A 15,290-nucleotide genomic window follows, 5' to 3' on the forward strand; every position below is an offset into this window, starting at 1 on the left:
GCTCAGTTCCAAATGAGCAGTAGAGACTATATATATATCTTCAGGGGACCAAAGCCCAAGGCCAGACAGGGTTCGTCCAACTTCCTGTAGGTCCCAGGAAGGTAAAGATAATTCGTTAGGGTCAGGAAGAAGTACTCTGAAAATGAAGACTTCTCGGCTTGGGGAGGGGATACTGATAGCAACAGTACCATTGATAAAACTGCTATGTCCATGATGTAATGTTTAGTGTAAATAGCAGCTATAGGTGAAAGATGGGGGCTTCTTTGGGTATTCAGGAGCACTTCCGGGTGAGTGTGCAGAACCTGATCAATGAATTAAAAAATCTTTCGACTTTAAAATGTCTCTTGCCAGGCACAGTGGCTCACGCCTGTAATCCCAGCACTTTGGGAGGCCGAGGCGAGCGGATCATGAGGTCAAGAGATAGAGACCATCCTGGCTAACACGGTGAAACATCGTCTCTACTAAAAATACAAAAAATTAGCCGGGCGTGGTGGCGGGTGCCTGTAGTCCCAGCTACTTGGGAGGCTGAGGCAGGAGAATGGCGTGAACCCAGGAGGCAGAGCTGGCAGTGAGCCGAGATCGCGCCACTGCACTGCAGCCTGGGCAACAGAGCAAGACTCAGTCTCCAAAAAAAAAAAATGTCTCTTTTGGGACCCAGTCTTTTCTCATTCCAGTAGGGAAACTGAGGCAGCTTGCTAGACTCACAGAAGAGTTTAAGTGCGGTAGGATCTAGAGCTAGAGAAGGGGAGGGCTGAATAGTCAACAGAGGCAACAGAGGCTTTAAGAGGTGGAGCCAAGTATTCAAAACATGTCTAGGATTCCAGAAAATCGGGAAATATTGATTTTTATTACACTTTAGGAAAAAAAGTTCCAAATGTTCATTTTAACTGGGTAGGACAGACCATGGATAATTGGGAGTCTCATCGAATAGACAAATCATGGGATTTTTGTTTTGTTTTTAATTTTTTTATCTCTGTAAATGTAAGCAGAGAGACAAATCGTGTTTTAATCAATAGGTTCTTTTTACTCTCAAAACTTCTTTAAAAAATAAAACAACAACCCACAGTTACTGGCGAACTGACAAAGGGATGAGTTAACTGTTTTTCAACATCATTGCCTCCCTCCCACCTTGCACGCAGGATTCTCAAACAGGGAAGTGGCCAGAAAACATACAGTAGGAGAAAGGTGGAGGAGGAGGAGTTTGCAAGAAACCTGTTTCCTTCACTGAGTGCTTGCATCAGCCTCTGAATAGTTGAAAGATGACTGCATAATGGTCATTAATGGCTAGGATGGAGCAGCGAGTAAACATTGTTAAACATTTAGAGGGAGCAGCTACAAACAAGACAGCAGGAAGTGAGCAACTGGCTCATAAAGTAAATTGGACATAGGAAAGAGTAATCTCAGAAATTAACATAAGCCTACAGGCTAAGGAAGAAGTAGGTCTGAGTGGGCCTGGAAATGAACATAAACACTATCAGCATAAAGCCTAGAGTTGGGAGAGATGGGGAAGTGAGAAATTTGTCACAGTCTGCCCAGGAAGAAGCGAGCTCAGATCTGAGAAATCTGCCCTTTCTCTAGGCAGAGGCATTCCTCATCTCTGTCAGGGTCTAAAAGTGTTGAGCAGAAGGGAAGAGAGGCTAACCTGTAGCACAGGATTCCCTGGGTTCGATTATGGGTATGGGTCTGCTTCCTACCATGCTATTCCTCTTTGCTCACTCTCTTTCTCTCTCTCTCTCTCTCTCTCTCCCCCCCACTTCCTTATTCTTTCTACTTTTCTTACTCTTTTCCTTTCTTTTCTTCCAAGGCAGTGCTGCCAGTCCTGTCCAAGAGACACAGCAGTACCCGTGAATAGTGTTTAGCCCCACTTGTATGATAGAGCCAAAAGGTTGTTGGTGTCTATGCCTAGAATATGAAATGCTTTCTGAAACTACTCGATTATATTGTCTAACAAGGAACTTTATTATTCTCCATTCGGCTTCCTGAGTACCTAACACCAGAGAGGAAACCTTTTAAAAAGAAAACTGGTCTACAGTGACCAACTTTGCCCTCCCACCCAGACTGCTTTTTCTCCTCCTATCAGTGTTGCCACTCACAGGTTGCTTTCTGTGTGTATATCCTTGTGGATCCCCTGTGTGGAATGGTCTCTCACCCCATTTCTCTGCCACTCAGGGGCCATTGCAAGTTCTGGCTTCTTCAATAGCTCCTCCTCTTAACTTTGAGCTTATCTCTTGCTGCCCGCTCAAATATTGTGGGCACAAGGTTACATGCAAGATAATCACTTTTCTGATGCTGTCTTACATTATTCTCAAATTACTTCACACACGTACTTTTTGCCTCCTTGATAAGGTTATGAGCTCTTTGAAGGCAGAGTTGTCCTGGTCTGCTCTTGTTTCCCCTATGGCATCTAGCACAGTGCTAGACACAGAGCAGGCACTCAGCAAAAATAAATTAAATTTCCTATTTTCACATTAAGGAATTGACTCTCTTGGGCCAGGCGTGGTGGCTCATGCCTGTAATCCCAGCACTTTGGGAGGCCGAGGTGAGAGGATCATCTGAGCCCAGGAGTTCAAGACCAGCCTGGGCAACATAGTGAGACTCTGTCTCTAAAAAAAAAAAAAAACCAAAAAACAAAAACATTATATTAGCTAGCACCTGTAGTCCCAGCTAGTAGGGAGGTTAAGATGGGAGGATTGCTTGAGCCTGGGAGGTCAAGGCTGCAGTGAGCTGTGATCATGCCACTGCACTCCATCCAGCCTGGGCAACAGAGTGATACCCTGTCTCCAATAAAAAAGTAAAGAAAAGAAAAGAGAAATTGACTTTATTGTTTATAAACCTGACTCCCACAATTTGGGTCAATATGAGCTAATTTCCTTGGACCTCTCCTTCCCATGTCCAGCTGAGAAGGCAGATATCCCAAGACTCCAAGAAGGGTTAGATGATTAGCTCTGCAGGGAACTACTATGAGGTCTCACAAACTTGGGACATTTCTGCCTGTATTTTTCACAATTCTATTGCTTCAAAGTGGGGACTGATCCATAGACTACGGGTTTCTTTTTATTCCTTCTACCCCTTCTGCTTTGTCCTCCTTCATCATCTGCTGTTTTTATTCCTTCCCAGGCTGTGCAGAGACCATGGACTATCATCAGGACAGCCAAAGTAAAGGAAGAGAAAGTTCTATAATGAGGGTTAGAAGATTCTGATAATAATCTAGATTTTATGACATTATCTAAAATGCAGGCCAAACAGGTAACAGAAATCAGGACCAGGTGTAGGTGTATATGCATAATTTGGGCGAGTGAATGATAGAAACTGGTAAACTGCAGAGACCCTCTCAAAGGGGGCAGCTACTACTCAGCTCCTGTAAATTGTCATAAACACAAGTGAGGAGCAGTGTTGTAAATTTTTGAAAAGAAGCCAGAAACATGGATTTGGGGGTAGAAGCTCTTAAAGTTATAAACGTTGGCTCAAAAATTTTAAAGACAGTGTGCAGGCCAAGCAAAATACATATGTGAAACAAATTTGGCTCCTGTGAACCAGTTTGTGACCTTCGTGCTAGCACATAAGTTGTGAGACTAAAAAGAGATGGGAGAAGAAATTGGATATTTAGGCAAGGGCCAAATGATAAAAGGCCTCATATGCCATGCTAAGGAATTTATATGTTATCTGTTGACCACGGGGAACCACTGAGGGTTTTAATCAGGAGAGTGGCATAGTTGATTAGCTTGGCCACAGTGTGGGAAATGGGCAGTGGTAATCATGCTCATAAATGTTTAACAACCAGCTCTCCACAGGGGAGGAACAAATATCCTGTTTTGTGTGTTTGCCAGGTTTTGTGGTGTAAATACTCCCACTGTGGCCAGTTTCATGCTACCAATATGACATCCTGGAACATGGAGTTGGGAAGAGGAGCAGATAACCCGCTCTCGCCAGCTGGTGCAAGCCAGCTCCAAGCACACCACCATGTGTTTCAGAATAAGACTAATTAAAAGATATCATTAGTTCAGGTGAAGAGATGCAAGGATCTTAAATTAGATAGTGATTCTAGAGATAGATAAAAAATAACAAATTTAAGGCATTCATTGGATGTGTCAGGGAAGGCAGGGAGTAGAAATCAAGGGTATTGAGTCTCTAGATTCCAATGCCTGGTTGAACAGTAGTGTCACTAATTGAGATAGTGCATACAGGAGCAGGTTTAAAGTTTTTAAAAGTTCAGTTTTGTGCTTGTTAACTTTGAAGTCCCTACTGGGAAAGCAGCAGGAAATTGTATAACTCCAGCATGAATCTTGAAGGAGAAGTCAGGGCTGAAAATATAGATGTGAGAGCCTTCAGCCAGCAATAGTAGTTGAAACCAAGAGTGGACAGGATCAGCCTCTGCCTGCCCTTGTTTCCTCACAAGTGGCTCCACCTATCTACTCCAAGGACTCTGTCCAGCCCCAGTTTCCAGGGCAACCAAGGCCTGAAATAAGAAGCACTCAGGAGGCCTGCCTCAGGTTCCATCATTCCAAATTCCTACTGTTGAGGCTTTTGCAATGGGACATTCTTGTTCTGTTAGTTTCTGAATTGCAGCTTCTTCTGCACCTGTGCCCTAGCTTTTAAAACAAGGCTTCACCCTTGTCTGAGTTTCTGGCCTAACATCCCAGGCCTCTTTAATGAAATGTGGCTGTGAAGAGATGAGGCTGCATCTTGAGCACCTTGATTAGATTGGGGGAGGACCCGGGGAGGAGGGAAGAGGTTGTAGACAAGGGAAAGAGGGGGCTTGTGGGTAGATCAGGGTGCCTGAAGAGATGAGGAGAGATGAGGTCCAGAGCAAAGGTTGGGGTGAGGTGGAGGTTGATCTTAGTCTGGAATAAGGATGCCTTATCTTCAGAGACTGGAGGAAAAAAGGTGAGTTGAATGGAGGTGTTAGTAGTTTGTTATTGAAGAGGGCTGGAAGCTGAAGTATTTCCCATCTAAAAATGCAGTTTTCTCATTGAAATGGGAGGTGAGATCAGATGCTTTGAGTGAGGGAGGAGAAGTTGGCAGGGTGTGTGGGGAGAGTTCAATGTATGGAAGATTTGCTAAGGGGAAAGAAAGAGGAAGACAAAGGAAAGTAAAAGGATGGCCTAGCAGTCCTGAAGTCTTGGGTAAATTAGCAGCTGTAAATTTATAATGGCAGTGATGCACAGAAGAATGTGGCTTTTTTTTTTCTCTCTAGCAGCTTTGACAGTCCAGATGTGGGGATGGAAAATTCAGGTTTTGGATAGATTCAGGATTGTGGTTTTGCCAGACGTGAGAAGAAGTTGAGGATGAAGTAGTTCAGGTGATTGCACTTGAAGACCAGATCAGATAGGTAAGGGCTAAAAGTCTGGGAGGAAATGGAGACATTGAGGGACTTGAGGTCTCTTTGAAGTGAAAAGACAGAGTAGGCAAACTGGGAGGATGGGAGACTGAGGACAGAGAGTAGGGTGCTAGTAGATATGATGTCCACAGTGGAGCAGTGCTGAATGGTGACCAGCTGTGGGTTGGTCATGGGCACAGTGGGCTGAAGTAGAGTGAATGTGGAGGTCAGTGGAGTGGGGAGGTCAAGGAGCTGATGGGTCAGGATGCTGGCTGCATTGTCCACATGGGTGGGTGCTGAAGTTGTCCAGAGTGATGACACGTATTGGGCTGAAGAGGACAGCTGTGATCTAGGGGCCAAGATAATCAGAGTACTTTGGATAGCGACTAAATCAGCAGATGATCAGGAGATGGAAAGAGGAGTGACTGTGTCCACACTATTTTGAGGAGGGCTTCTGAGAGGTGAAGCCAGCTGTACTTCCTGGGTCTAGTGGGGACTTGGAGAACTTTTCTATCTTATAAGAGGTTTGTAAAATCCACCAATCAGTGCTCTGTAAAAACGCACCAATCGGAACTCTGTAGCTAGCTAGAGGTTTGTAAAATGGACCAATCGGCAGTCTGTAAAATGGACCAATCAGCAGGACATGGGTGGGGACAAATAAGGGAATAAAAGCTGGCCACCCCAGCCAGCAGCGGCAACCCGCTCGGGTCCCCTTCCATGCTGTGGAAGCTTTGTTCTTTCACTTCTTCACAATAAATTATGCTGCTGCTCACTCTTTAGGTCTGTGCCATCTTTTAGAGCTGTAACACTCAACGCAAAGGTCCGCAGCTCCATTATTGAAGTCAGTGAGACCATGAACCCACCAGAAGGAATGAATTCCAGACACACTTTCACAGTGCAATTTAAGAATATCTTGCTTGGCTTTGTCATTTACTAGCCTTTTTGTATCTCAATTCCCTTGCCTATACAATGGGAAAATGACAGCAGCTGGGCAAAATTATAAGGATTAAATGAGATTGTGTGTGTATTTCCTACATAGGGTTTAGAACAGAGTTGTCCAATCTTTTGGCTTCCCTGGCCCACATTGAAAGAAGAAGAATTGCCTTGGGCCACACATAAAATACACTAACACTAATGATAACTGATGAGCTACAAAAAAATCACCCAAAAAAAATCTCATAATGTTTTAAGAAAGTTTATGAATTTGTGTTGGGCCACATTCAAAGCTGTCTTGGGCCACATGTGGCCTGCAGGTCACAGGTTGGATAAGTTTGTTTTAGAACATACTAGGTTCTCAACAAACATGGTTCCTATCATTATAACAACAAATGTATTACAAAAGTGGCCAGGTGCTGTGGCTCAGGCCTGTAGTCCCAGCACTTTGGGAGGCCTAGGTGGGCAGATCACTTGAGGTCAGGAGTTCGAGACCAGCCTGGCCAACATGGTGAAACCCCATCTCTACTAAAAATACAAAAATTTAGCTGGACATGGTGGTGTGCACCTGTAATCCCATCTACTCGGGAGGCTGAGGCAGGAAAATCACTTGAACCCAGGAGATGGAGGTTGCAGTGAGTGAAGATCACACCACTACACTCCAGCCTGGGTGACAGAGCTAGACTCTGTCTCAACAAAACAAAACAAAACAACAAAAAAAAATGTATCTTAATCAAAAGCAAACTCCCCAGCACAGTAATGGTTTAGTCTTCACCTGGGCAAAACTGTGACATATGGAAACCGTAAGAGCACCCCCCTTCAATTCTATTTTGTGTACTTTTTAATGTTCTACCTAACTTAATACAAGTTAACCCAGTGCTGTCTTGCAAGCCTCCTGTGCAGGCTTAATCAGTACTGCCTTTTATGGATTGTTCTTATATTTTAGATTAGGTTTACTAAATTGTATCAGTTTCCCATCCAGGTCCCTGGACTTCTGGGTCCCTTTAGGTGGCTGGTCTGCTATTCTTTGAAAAAAAAAAAATCCATACAAGTTACTAATATTGATAACAATATCTGGAGCTGTCCTGAGCGGGGGGTATTTACATTTTAACTGGTGGCACCTAGAAAGAACACCTTGGCATTAGCCAAAAAAAATGAGAATTTCAAGGAGGACTAGGCTGGTAGGGACTTAAGTTTGGTGAAGGTCTTTCTCAGGCCTCACAATCCACTGTACAGCTTGATTCCTACTCCACTTTCAGATAGAGTGGATTCTGCTACTACTGGTGGCTCTGTACATAAGGTTTCTCCTAGTAGCTATTAAGAAAAATTGTGAAAGACTTTGGATCATGAAAAAACATAAACTAGAGGTCCTGTCTAGTATATTTTCTGGATTATCCATGCCTTTGATTCTCTTTGACTTAATTTAAAACTCTGTAAATTGTAATGCAACTATTTCTTATTGGGTGGAATATAATTGATTATTGCCTTGTGGATATAGACTACTTTGTATCCATTTGTGAGTTTATTTCTATGTTTCCGATAGCCTGAATCATGGGAGAGCAAACTTCTTCTGTAAAAAGCCAGACAGTAATTGATACTCTGTGGACCATACAACAAATTACATTACAATGTCGTTTCATTACAATGAAATGAAACTTTCATTTTCATTGTAAAATGAAAGCAGCCATAAGTGTAAGTGAATGGGTATGGCTGTGCTCCAATAAATTTTATTTATAAAAACAGTTGACAGGCCAGATTTGGACTGAAGGCCATAGTTTGCAGACTCTTGGCCTACCTACTGGTTCCCCCATTAATTAATCAGTTGAATAAAATCTTTGCCATGTTTACTTTAAATTTGTATGAAGATTACGATTTAACCTTTTTTTTCTTTTTGAAATTATTTTTTAACAGCCATTTTGTGTTCAGATTGAGGTCAGGTGAAAAATTCAATTTGATTATTTCTTATCAAGTTTTGCCTTCTCTTTAAACTCCAAAATCATACTGAAAGATCTTGGACTTTCTGTTTAAAATCATGTTTTTTAAAAGGAAAAATAAAGGTAGGGGGAGGTGAGGAAGAGGGAAGGAAATCAATAGGCCAAGAATTTAGATTTGGCTTATATTATCTATAACTGTACTTCTAAAGAAACCTGGTACATCAACCAACTCGATTGAATTTTAAAATTTGCAATGATGTGGGCTAAGGACATGGCCACTAAAGAAGTTACACTGTCTTGCCTTTCCCTGGGACTTTTCATTCAGGCCTTAATGAGTTTGCTACTGGATCTGTCCAAGGACTCCTTGTAGAAAAGCTAGGATCCTATTCGAGGATCCTTCTGGATGAATGAGCATAGGACAGAGCCACTCAGCTCAGAGCTCATCACATAAAACACTTGCAGTGCAGTGAAGAGATTGAGCTACAGTCAGCTTCTCTGTATTTTCAGCTAAATTCTATTGCCAGAGGACAGCCTAGAGGATAGATCATACTCCTTTTTCCCCACTGTCAGAAATGGCTAAAGCTTTTACAAGGTTATTCACCAAGGGCTCAAATGATACATTCATTTCCATTAACCTCATCACTGGACACAATCTGCTAATTGGAGTTTTTCTGAACCCTATCGTTACCCTTGGTGGAGTTTATCACAGGCTTCTGAAATTAAATCCCCCATTTGTAATTAATGGCCAGACCCTTATCAGGAGCCGCCTCATTCATACACACAATGTTGTCTGCTCACAGACCCAACCTCTCCAATTGGCACTTCCTCACACAGCTGGTCTGATAGCATCATGTTGGAAATGAACCTCCTGTCTTATGCCTGGATTTAGTGAAATTGCAATCCCTCTTTTTTCACCTTCTGTGTTCTCCTCCCTCCATCCTAACATGCCAGATAAAATCAGTGTTCAGCAGTCCAAGGAACGTGTGGAAATGAAATTTCATTTCTCTGTATTACTCAGAAGTGAAAAACACCAGCATCTAATCAGTTCACATTACCAGCTTCCTGCTCTGCCTATCTATCAGGTTAGTTAGCTAGTAGTGGTGATGTATGTGTTGCTTTGGAGCAACCATTGGCATGAGATGGAAAAGTATCTGTTTCTCAGAATCTGGTAAAAACAGAAGCATCAGAGTTAGGATTTGCTGGATGATCTCAGCTTTCAAGGCCAAGGTGTATATAATTTAGATTGGAAAACTGAAATGGACAACATTTACTTGGGGATAATGTCACAGAACCCACTGGCCTTTAAAAATGTCAGTATTGATACATACAGATCAATTATATATATAAAACAATAGCCAGGATTAGCCTAAGCAGCAGGGATAAAAGTAATACTAATGGCTACTGGAGGTTGAGCGCTTTCCATATGCCAGGCACAAGCACAATGCTGGAGTATTTTATTTAGTCCTCACTATAGCTCTATGCTATAGGCATAATAATTACTCCCATTTTATATCTGAGGAACTCAGTCATAGAGAAGCTAAGTGTCTTGGCCCAGGTCAAATAGCTAGGACGTAGAGAGCCCAGAGCTTGACCCCAGGCAGTTTGGTACCAAAGCCTCCTGTACTGTTAACCACTATACAGCTCCACCCCTAACCAGCAAAAGGCCAAAAATTTGATTTATTATATCAATAAACAAATGTTAAAATCACATCACAACACTGAATATACAGACATATCTTAAGTACATATTGCAGGTTTTGTTGGATGTTAATTAACCTAATGTTCTACCTTAAACCAGACAAACATTACATAGCATTGTTTAACGTTTGGCAGCCCACAAAACTATTCTTTGAGTTCTCATCACATAGAGGCCCTAAGTTTTCAAAAGATAGGAGCTAAATCTATGAGAAAAAAAAATTCATGACTAATTCCATAGGTTATGAAAGTTTGTAATTTGTGAGTTTTAGTTTCATAAAACCTGGAAAGGCATTTTTGTCACAGTTAAATGAAGCATTCCATATATTTTCTTCATAAAATATGGGTTCTAATGAGTGATGGGAACCACTGATTCCAAAAGTAAGGTCTACCCTGGGATGGATATTAGAAACAAACAAACAAACAAAAAACCAAAAAAAGTAAAAGACTCCAAGGTAGGAAGGGAATACAGAGTGGCCGGCCTTTGGAGAAACAGCCCTCCCTGAAGGCATTTTGCATGCAGTTGAGATCTGACGTTTTCCAGGAAATTGTGAAAATGATGTGATGAATCAAAAAATGAGTCAATCAGCAGATGTGGGTTATTATTGAGATGGGAAAAATGTCAGAAGCAAAGGTCTAATCAACGCGTCTCTATCATTGCACAGAGGAAGGAAGCCCTACTCTACCAGGGTGTCCAGTTAGCTCTGTAGGTGGCCCTACTGTGGAGCTTGATACAAATAGCTTTCTAGGACAGCCATAATAGTTCTTGGTTCACTTTGTATAAATCAATGTATGATTTTTAAATTAAATTTCTCTTGTAGATTGCTGTCCTGGAAAGAGGATGGTGACAAGCTGATTTAGAGTTTTCCACATCACTGCTTATCACATGACTAGTGTGAGTTTGGATATCATGATAAAGGTTTCTGGACAGGGCTGAGAACCCAGATACAGAGACAGTATCATTGGAGGGCCAGGGTAACCAGATTACTAGTAAGTATATTATAGGACTCAATATAAATAAACACTTCTTATTTTATATTTTTTCTAATGGGTACTGATATTGATAAGAGCACATTTGCCAGCAAAACAAAATCAGAATGAATAAAGAAGAGGAGTTGAGACCTTGGGTGACAAAAATGAACTCAGTTGGGTCTAAGAGTGCAAAAGAAAAGTTACAAAAGGGCAGTTCTGACCTTCACTCACAAAAGCAGTGTGGGCTGCGCCTGAATAAAGAAAAAGGCCTGAAAGTAGCCTCACGGTAAGAAGAGGCCTTTAAAAAAAAAAAAAAGAGGTAAAAAGGAAACCAGATCAGAAATCTAGAAGCAAAATTCATGTTACATAACATCAAAAGCATTCCCTTTCCCCACCATGATTTTCATTCCATGCTCCGTATACCTGTCAAATGCTGTTTGTTTGGTTGCTTTGTTCATATGTAGCCATCTGACTGTAAGGTTACATGATACAATTGGAGGATAAGGGTTGAAAGAAGAGATTTTGTCACATTCATTAAACAATTATTGAGTCTCACATTCTTTCTCTCAGTTATCCACACCTGAGGCAGGCCAGGCAGCTGACGCTGGTCTCCAGAGGTAGAATACTGTTGCTGACCTGTTGGCAGTTGCCCTAAATGTAAGCATAGTCCTCCAGAGCAGCAAGAGTTAATTCCTCTTCCTGTGGCTACCCTTGATCTTTTCAGGAAATAAACATTAAAGGGTCCTTTACTATCTTTCAAACCTCTGATAGTGGAAAAGCATCTGCAGGGTTAAATTTTGCATTTTCAGCCTTGCTGATTGCTGTCACATAGAGGCATTTATCATGTAGTTAGACAAAGCGCAGGAGAAAGTAAGGGACAATTATGTAGGACAGTTCAGTTTCTCCAAGCTCAGATATAGGAGAAGAAATATGGGTTTATGATTTGAATTACCTATCCAGTTTAGTTTTCTGGAGTGAACACAGTAGCTTTCAATTTTTTTCCTTGACGACGACACAGGAAAAGATGTACCTAAACTGCAGCATGGAGAAGTTCAGGTGACCCAGAAATATAAGATCTAGTCCAATGACTGGCTCAGCTCCATGGGCCTTTCAGCCCAGATTTCTGTGTCTGAGGCACAGAAGGTGGTGTTGGAAGAGATCAGGAATTCGTTATATGCTATCGATTTCAAAGAAGTGTGGTCCTAATATTTCTGGCTCCTATAAGTAGTCTGTTATAGTTTTAGAAGCCGCAAACATTTCTAAATCCAATCCCTTTTGAGAACATCTTTACCCTTTTACACTGTATTATCTTTTGGGGGGTAATAAGGACAAGTTGTTTTATTGTATACTGTGGGAATCATGGTCTGTTGCTTATAGTAAAATTCTGGCAGGTTTCAAAAACTCTTTTCTTTCTGATATCCTAACAATTGGTGAGCTAAACCCAGTTCTCCCTCTCTGCAGCTATCATCATTTTAGAAGTTTCTCTCCTTTGTCTGCATTTTCCCAAATTGAAGAATTGTTGGTTTTTAATATCTCCTCCTAATATGGAGGGGAACAATTTCCTTCCAGGTAATTTGAAGGGAATAAACTGAAGGTAGTGGAAACATTCAACCGAATTCCCAGGGAGGTTAGAGACCCCTTACCTTTGGAGACTTTTAAGCACATAGTGATGCTCCCTTGTGTGGGATTGTTTAGGGATCTCTCTAGGGCATTTTCTCATTCTTGGCATGACTGATATTTTGGGCCAGATAATAATTTGTTGTGGGGGACTGTTCCGTGCACGGTAGGATGTTTAGCAGCATCCTTTGTCTGTATCCACTAGATGACAGTAACAGCTCTCCCTTCTACCCCAGAATTGATAGCCAAAAATATCTCTGGACATTGCCAAATGTCTCCTGGGAGCAATATGACCCTGGTTGGGTTCTGGGCATGAGGCTTTTTTGACAGTGGCTCAGTGGAGCAGGGGGAGGCAGGGCTAGCTAGAATTAGTCATGCCAGTCTTAGCTCCTTCTTATTTCCCAACCCACCTGAGGATTATAACATACTCCCATCAGTACAGTGCCTCACTAGGACAATGGTTCTCAATGTCTGGAAGGAGAGAGTAAGAATGCCCCTCCCTTTCCCAGGAGAGTTTGTTGGAATTTTATTTTTGGTGGGATGTTGAGTTTGAAAAACTCTAAAAGTGCATTGTGCATTATGATAACATCCCTAGCCATGTCTGACAATTAAAATTTTAAAAATATTTAAAAAATAAAGTTCCTCAGTCACACTGTCTACATTTCAACTACTCCATAGCCATATGACTACCTTACGGGGCAGCATAGATACAAAACAGTTCCCTCATGGCAGAAAGTTCTGCTGGATAATGCTGCTCTAGAAGCTTGATAATCACTGTACAAGAGGCCGGCTGAATCAATCCACAAATGTCTTAGCAACGAGCAGTGGTTAACATTTACCAAACACTTACAAATATGCTAGGAAGTTTGCTGAGCTCTTGACATGTATTATCTCCTTTATGAGGTAGGAGTTGCCACTATTTATATTTCATGGATGAGGAAGCTGAGGCTCAAAAAGGTAAGGTAATTTGTCTAAGGTTACACAGCTACTAAATGGAGGAGCCAGGACTTTGATTCAAGTAGGCTGGATCCAAAGCTTGGGTTGTTAAACAAGCATGCTATACAGACTCAAGGTGGTCAGGTGGGATGATGGATTCCTGGTGGCATCAGAAGCAGCCCAGTTATGCTGACAGTAGATAAAAGAGAGGGTTCTCAGTATGTGGGCAGAACACTGCGTCAGTATAATGTAAATGTAGGCAGTGGTCTAGGAGGAAGGTGATTAGGTGATTAGTATTGTGAGGTCTAGAAACATGAATGGGGATACTGGGAAGGATATGTGACAGGGACTCCATTATTGGAATTAGTCCAGGGTTTCTCAACCTCAGCATTCTTGACATGTTGGCCCAGATGATTTTTCATTGTGGGGAGCCATCCTGTTCATTGTAGGGTGTTTGGCAGCATCCCTGGCCTTACCCCCTTGATAACAGTAGCACCTTGTCACCAAGTGTAAAAGCCAAGGACATCTCTAGACATTGCCAAAATGTCCCCCTTGGGGACAATGCCAAAATGTCCCCCTGGGGGGCAAAATCACTTGCATTTTGGAACCATTGAAGTAGATCATAAAACAGCCTTGGTCACATGACAATAAGGCAAGGGCTCAGGCATAGCTACCAAAATACAAGATTCAGAAGGGACCAGCATCTTGTGTGATTTGATGCTGCACTGCTGAGCTACTGCCCTTTAGTTCTAAGAGTCTCTATGGCTAGAAACAGGATGAATCTCAGATTATGGACTAGAAAAGTCATCTCTTAGTAATGGATAGAAGAGTCAATCCATGGGAATGAAGTGTCTTCATCCGGGGCTGTGGAGGACTGAAGGGCTACTCTGACAGGGAACTGGGCAGGTCATTATGGAGACTGCCTCTCCATGGCATGGTGCTATTACTCTTAGCTACACTAAAAAGAAGTCAGTGGACATGTATCTCATGGCAACACCACAGGCCCTTGATTATCATCAGAATAAAAATTCCGTAAGTTATGGATATTCTAGGCAAACATGAGGCAAACCTACAATGACTACTATTAATGATGGGAAACTTTTTTTTTTTTTTTAACTATTATCCCCAAGGTGGGAAACAGTTTTGTTAGCTGGTACTACTGGAAGCACCCTGGGGCAATTTTGTATTCAGGATCTTTCTGCTTGAACTCCCCATTTGAGATTTCTGAATGGCTTCTCTAAGAAACAACCATGCACCCAGGAGCCCCTCACTCTGTAGCAAGAATTGATTAGGGTTGGGAAGCCATTGAGAAAACACGCCTGGGCCTGAATAACATCAAAATGCCTAAGTTCATCTAGCACAGACATCTTAATGTGACACATTTCAAGAATATTTATTCCTTCTTTAGCAGAAAAACAGGATTCAAAAGTCTCTGTTTCATGGCCATGACTGTGCCCCATCATGATAAACAATTGATTATTCAGTACACAATGGCCAGGATTAAATTACTGGGTCACTAATAAAACAGAAGTCATTTAAAAAATATATAACTTGTGGTTACCAGGAAAAGTTGCTGAAGTCATTTTGTGATTGAACTTACGCTCATCATGTTAACATCATTCAACTGCAAGCAAGTTCTTTCCAAACATAATCTGTGACAAGCAAATGTTTTCTAATATTTTTATAATGTACTGCCTTTACTCACATATTTCCCTCTATTACATTTTGAGAGAAAAAAAACACTCAAGAACAATGTCCCTATCCCATAATTTCTCTCTCTCTGATATTACTTCCAATTTTATTGCTTTGAACTGGTAGCTGCATTGTCAATAGTGCAGTCTCAAGCAGTATACCTTTCGCTGTTGTCACAGCAGACCAAGTGTTAA

At 41.7% G+C, this 15,290-nt stretch overlaps 1 protein-coding gene across 1 annotated transcript in view; it reads right to left on the reverse strand.

The window, feature by feature from the left end:
• The window catches only part of TRPC5 (transient receptor potential cation channel subfamily C member 5), a 309,990-nt gene that overhangs the window by 145,015 nt on the left and 149,685 nt on the right, over positions 1-15,290 (reverse strand). The gene's annotated exons all lie outside the window — the stretch shown is intronic.

The sequence above is a fragment of the Pan paniscus genome, chromosome X (genome assembly GCF_029289425.2).
Source record: "Pan paniscus chromosome X, NHGRI_mPanPan1-v2.0_pri, whole genome shotgun sequence".
Lineage (NCBI taxonomy): Eukaryota > Metazoa > Chordata > Mammalia > Primates > Hominidae > Pan > Pan paniscus.